Here is a 5,624-nt window from a genome sequence, read left to right as displayed (position 1 = left end):
CCATATACATGTCCCCTGATAGGGGACATAACAGGGATTAAACTGATAAGAATAGTACTACTTAACACACCACTCATATCTGGTGGCACAGTAGATTGCACGCGCAGTGCCCCAAATTTGAAGTAGGAGGACCGACCAAGCATCTTTTTCCATCTCCCGGTTCCTAAAATCCATGCCATATACACGTCCCCTGATAGAGGATGTAACAGGGATTAAACTGATAAGAATAGTACTACTTAACACACCACTCATATCTGGTGGCACAGTAGATTGCACGCGCAGTGCCCCAAATTTGAAGTAGGAGGACCGACCAAGCATCTTTTTCCATCTCCCGGTTCCTAAAATCCATGCCATATACACGTCCCCTGGTGCCGCAACTGCCCCTGGGAACCTTACCATGGGTCCCAGACTGCACATCTTGTAATTCTCTGTCTGGGAAATTATCTATCTATCAAATCTATCTATTTATCTATCAAATCGATCTATCTATCGTATCTATCAAATGTATCTATTGCATCTATTGATCTATCTAATCTATGTATCTATCTATCTATCAAATCTATCTATCTCGTGGCCGGACTGTTATCTGACATCCACTTGTGTTTCGTCCAAATGTCCGTCGGCCAAATGTCCGTTGGCCAAATGTCCGTCTGCCAAATGTCCATCGGCTAAAAGTCCGGCCACGACTGCACGCGCAGTGCCCCAAATTTGAAGTAGGAGGACCGACCAAGCATCTTTTTCCATCTCCCGGTTCCTAAAATCTATGCCATATACACGTCCCCTGATAGGGGACGTAACAGGGATTAAACTGATAGGAATAGTACTACTTAATACACCTTATAATAAAGCAGAGAGAGGCAACGCAGAGAATGGAGTCTGAAGAAGAGGAGTTAGAGGAGGAAGGTGGCTTTGAGGAGGTGGAAGACCAAACACAGCAAGCGTCCCAGGGGGCTTGTTGTCACCTTTCGGGGACCCTTGGTGTTGTGGAGGAAGAGACCTTCAATAACATCAGTGAGGACAAGGAACGGGACATGGCTAGCTTGGTATCCAACCTTGTACAAATGGGGAGTTTGCGGTTGTGCAAATGGACTGTTTGCGGTTGTTTGTGGTGCGTTAAACGGGGAGTTTGGTCTGTCACTGTGAAGTGGGCATAACCCTTATACTACCTGATCGATACAACATCATACCTGATGTTTTAAAACACGTTATTCCAAACAATTTAGGAATGTTAGGTGATTTATGCCCTTTATGGATTTAAACCAGACTCTGCATCAACTATGTAATTTTCCGTGGGAGTTTTGCCATGTATCCCCCTCCGGCATGCCACAGTCCCCTTGAAACAACTTTTATATCACTATTGTGGCCAGAAAGAGTCCCTGTGGGTTTTAAAATTCGCCTGCCTATTGAAGTCAATGGCGGTTAGCCCTGTTCACCCGTTCGCGAACATTTGTGGATGTTCGTGTTCGCCGACAGAAAATTTTAAGTTCGCAACATCACTATTGGTATGGTGTTCTTTGGTTGCAACTCAGGTTTAATATTTACTAGTGAGGCGGGAATACAATTCTTTTATACCTATGTTTATATAAAAAGGGGGTTCCTTAAGACCTATTTATACACTAAAACAAATTATAAAAAATAAGGTGTTACAATATAATAGCTCACATTCAATTAATGAGCAAAAATAATTATTACTAATGCTGTAAAATGCAAGCAGAGATTAAATGAAATGGCCAAGAAATTTATATTGATAGGTTATCCTGAAAAATGTATTAATGAACAATTAAGATCCATAAGTGTCAATAGGAAAAAGATGACAATAATGATAGAATTATATTTGTTACGCAGTATAACAGCTTGGGACCTAAAATTACTAATATTCTTAAAAAATATTGGTATATCCTAAAAGAGTGTAATCCTCAAATAAGTAGTTTTCAAGAAAAAACAATGACAGCCTATAAGAGAAACATAAGTCTAAAGGACACCCTAGTTCATGCAGACTTAGGCAGTAATAGAATTAGTCCCAATTGGGCAAACTAGAACTGCATACTACCCCTGTCTACACTGCAGTCATTGCATAATCATTTTTTTTACATCCTATAAATGGCACTAAATTTAAGATCAAAGAATATCTAACGTGCAGATCATCTTATGTAATATACATTATCAAATGTCCATGTGCCAGGATTTATGTAGGAAAGACGAGTAGGGAGGCTATATATATATATATATATATATATATATATATATATATATATATAGAGAGAGAGAGAGAGAGAGAGAGAGAGAGAGAGAGAGAGGACCCCACTTACACTGCACCCGCTTCTTATACATAGACCCCACTACACCGCTCATACTACTTATACAGAGAGACACCACAGTTATATACCATATGACATATACTGCTTATATAGAGACCTCAATTACACAAGGTGTATTTATTATACACAGAAGACACACTTTTACACAGTCACTGTACACAGCACACACTACGTATTTAATGAAAGCCTCACTTATACAGATCACACAATATTGATTAAACACAGTAAAACCTCAACCTTTTAGTTTACCTATACACACAACTTATATATAGAAAACCCATTATACATTTCATATGCAGCTTATAAAAGACCCCCATTTCTATTGCACATACACTTTACAAATAGATATAACCCATAACGTTAAATGTACTGCTTGTATACTGAGACCCCCTTAGTTTGAATATATTGCTTAAGAAAGTGTCAACTTATATTTAACATACTGGCTATTTACACAGAGCTCCTACATCCATAGCTTATATATAGAAACTCCCATTTACATTACTTATACAACTATACACATAGAGAAATCCACTGATACACAGAACCCTCACTAATTGTGCAGGGAGTTTTCACCCACATTGCATATACTGCTATACAAAAAATAGACCAGATGTGCATTATATATACATCAAATGCTACTGATAACACCTACTGCAGACTGCTTATATATAATATATAAGCACTGCAGTAGGTGTTGTGTATTAATTTGGGGTCGCTATAAATACAATATACTGTATACATGGTTGTTGTACGGATGGTTACGGTACCATAACTCCATCTCAATAGACAAAGGTCGCACTCACCCGGTTATTCTGGCCTCCACCTTACCGTTGATGTCTACTCCTGTGAGCGCCCGCACCCCACCAAAACCGCAACTAATAAAAAAAAATTCTAAGGACGGCCCTCCTGCTCGGTCCCACACTTGCCCGCCCAGTGCCTGTCACTCCTCCTCCCATGCCTTCGCTCACTCCTTCCTGAACTTGCGCCAAAAACATTTAAATTAAAATGGCGCAAAAAAATAAAAATAATATATATATTTTTTTTTTAAAAAGTCAGATTTTTTTTTTTTTTAAACTGGTCTGGTTCGGCCCTGTTCACAGCATTCACATCAATACTCCTTCCCCTGTACCATATACATTTGTGGATTTTAAAACTTCTATCAGGGCATTCACATAAGGGCAAATACTCTCTATGCACATTTTATGATTCAGGAGACATAAATTTAGTACTTGGATGAAAGGGTATTTTCTATTCCTAAGATTTAACTGTTTATGTTGTTTTATCACATCTCTCTCTCTACTCTAACATTTCTAATTTGCCCATAAAACCTTTATCTATATTAGTGTAATTGTTCTTCTTACAACTTCTCTGTGTGCCACGCAATCACTCCATTTACCTACAGCCCTTCTGCATCACTGTGTTGCAAGGAAAGTTTGATATATAAAGACACTAACAATAATAAACGTAGTCCAGTAGGGAGAGGACCAGGTGGTGCTGTGTGGTGCTAGGACCGGGAGAGTGAGCCGCATGAGAGGATGTTTCGCCTTCGCTTCATATCAGCAGTATCAGGGCTGGCAGCTGTCTCTCGCCGATACCATGGGGCGACTAATCCTGCCAGAAGCCGACGGAGGCTCATGCTTGCAGCCCTTGCGGGAGCAACCGCTGTGTCTGCAAGTGCTGGGCTGCTGTGGAAGAGAGCTAACGCAGAAGCACAAGTAAAACACAACTTGAGACAAGAGTCTGGCAGAAAAGAGAAAGAGGATGAAGAGAGTCTAGAGGTTGAAGAGTCAAGTGATGAAGAACAGCAGCCAGAAGCAAAAAAGAAGAAACCACGGACTGGCTTCAGGGATCGGAAGGTGATGGACTACGAGAACAGAATCAGGGCCTATTCCACTCCAGACAAAATCTTCCGATACTTTGCGACTCTGAAAGTGATCCACGAGACCGGAGAGTCTGAGCTGTTTATGACCCCACAGGACTTTGTAAGGTCAATCACACCCAATGAGATACAGCCTGAAAATCTGGGCCTGGATCAGTTTATTATTAAGCGATATGACGGAAAGAAAATTTCACAAGAACGAGAAAAGTTTGCAGATGAGGACAGTATCTTCTACACATTGGGAGAATGTGGACTGATCTCTTTTTCTGATTATATTTTCCTGACTACAGTGCTTTCTACTCCGCAGAGAAACTTTGAAATTGCATTTAAGATGTTTGACCTGAATGGAGATGGGGAAGTGGACATGGAAGAGTTTGAGCAGGTTCAGAGCATCATACGGTCTCAGACTACATGGGCATGTGCCACCGTGACCGCTCCACCACTGGCAACACGCTAAAGACTGGCTTTAGCTCAGCTCTCACCACGTACTTCTTTGGTGCGGATCTCAAGGGCAAACTGACGATCAAGAACTTTTTAGAGTTTCAGCGTAAACTCCACCATGATGTACTGAAGCTAGAGTTTGAACGTCATGATCCAGTTTACGGGCGAATCACTGAGCGGCAGTTCGGCAGTATGCTCCTATCGTACAGTGGTGTGCAGTCACTCTTATGCTGAAGCAACTAAAGAAGCTCTTTAAAGATGCCGAGGGACTTACATTTGAGGAGGTTGAAAACTTCTTTACTTTCTTAAAGAACATTAATGATGTTGACACCGCTCTCAGTTTTTATCACATGGCTGGCGCTTCGCTGGATAAAGTTACAATGCAGCAAGTTGACAGGACGGTGGCAAAAGTGGAGCTGTCAGACCATGTTTGTGATGTCGTCTTTGTCCTTTTTCACTGTGATGGGAACGAGGAGCTCAGTAACAAGGAATTCATTGCCATCATGAAGCAATGTCTGATGAGAAGTCTGGAGAAGCCAAAAGACATGGGGTTCACACGACTGATGTGGGCAATGTGGAAATGTGCACAGGAAACTGCCTGGGACTTTGTCGTACCCAAACCTTAACTTCAGACTCCAAAGAATTATTGGTGCTGTGAACTGGAGTGCAGCAAATGCACATCCCTGTAGGCCTGTTCCCTGCTTGCAAACTCCATGGTTATCCTGTAGTATTAAACAATACGGGTCCTCTATGTATCCTGACATTGCTTATCTGGCTGCACCCAACCGTGTGCTGTAAGTGCCCATGCATTCTCTTGCTGATAGTCATAGCTCTGTCCGTAGTTAATAGACAGACAGCTGGACATTTGTTACAACAATATAGTTGGGGTCAAACAAGTTTAAAGTGACTCCATGTTTATAGCACCAATGAGTTTAATTTGATTAGAAAATTAATCTATTTTAATATTTGTTACAAATGTTTTTGTT

The 5,624-nt window shown here is 40.9% G+C and overlaps 1 pseudogene; it reads left to right on the top strand.

Annotated features, from left to right (window-relative positions):
* Positions 1-3,848: 3,848 nt before the first annotated feature.
* Positions 3,849-5,359, top strand: LOC128636059 (calcium uptake protein 1, mitochondrial-like; annotated as a pseudogene).
* Positions 5,360-5,624: the final 265 nt, after the last annotated feature.

The sequence above is a fragment of the Bombina bombina genome, chromosome 7 (genome assembly GCF_027579735.1).
Source record: "Bombina bombina isolate aBomBom1 chromosome 7, aBomBom1.pri, whole genome shotgun sequence".
Taxonomy (NCBI): Eukaryota; Metazoa; Chordata; class Amphibia; order Anura; family Bombinatoridae; genus Bombina; species Bombina bombina.
This window is presented reverse-complemented; position numbering and strand designations above follow the sequence as displayed.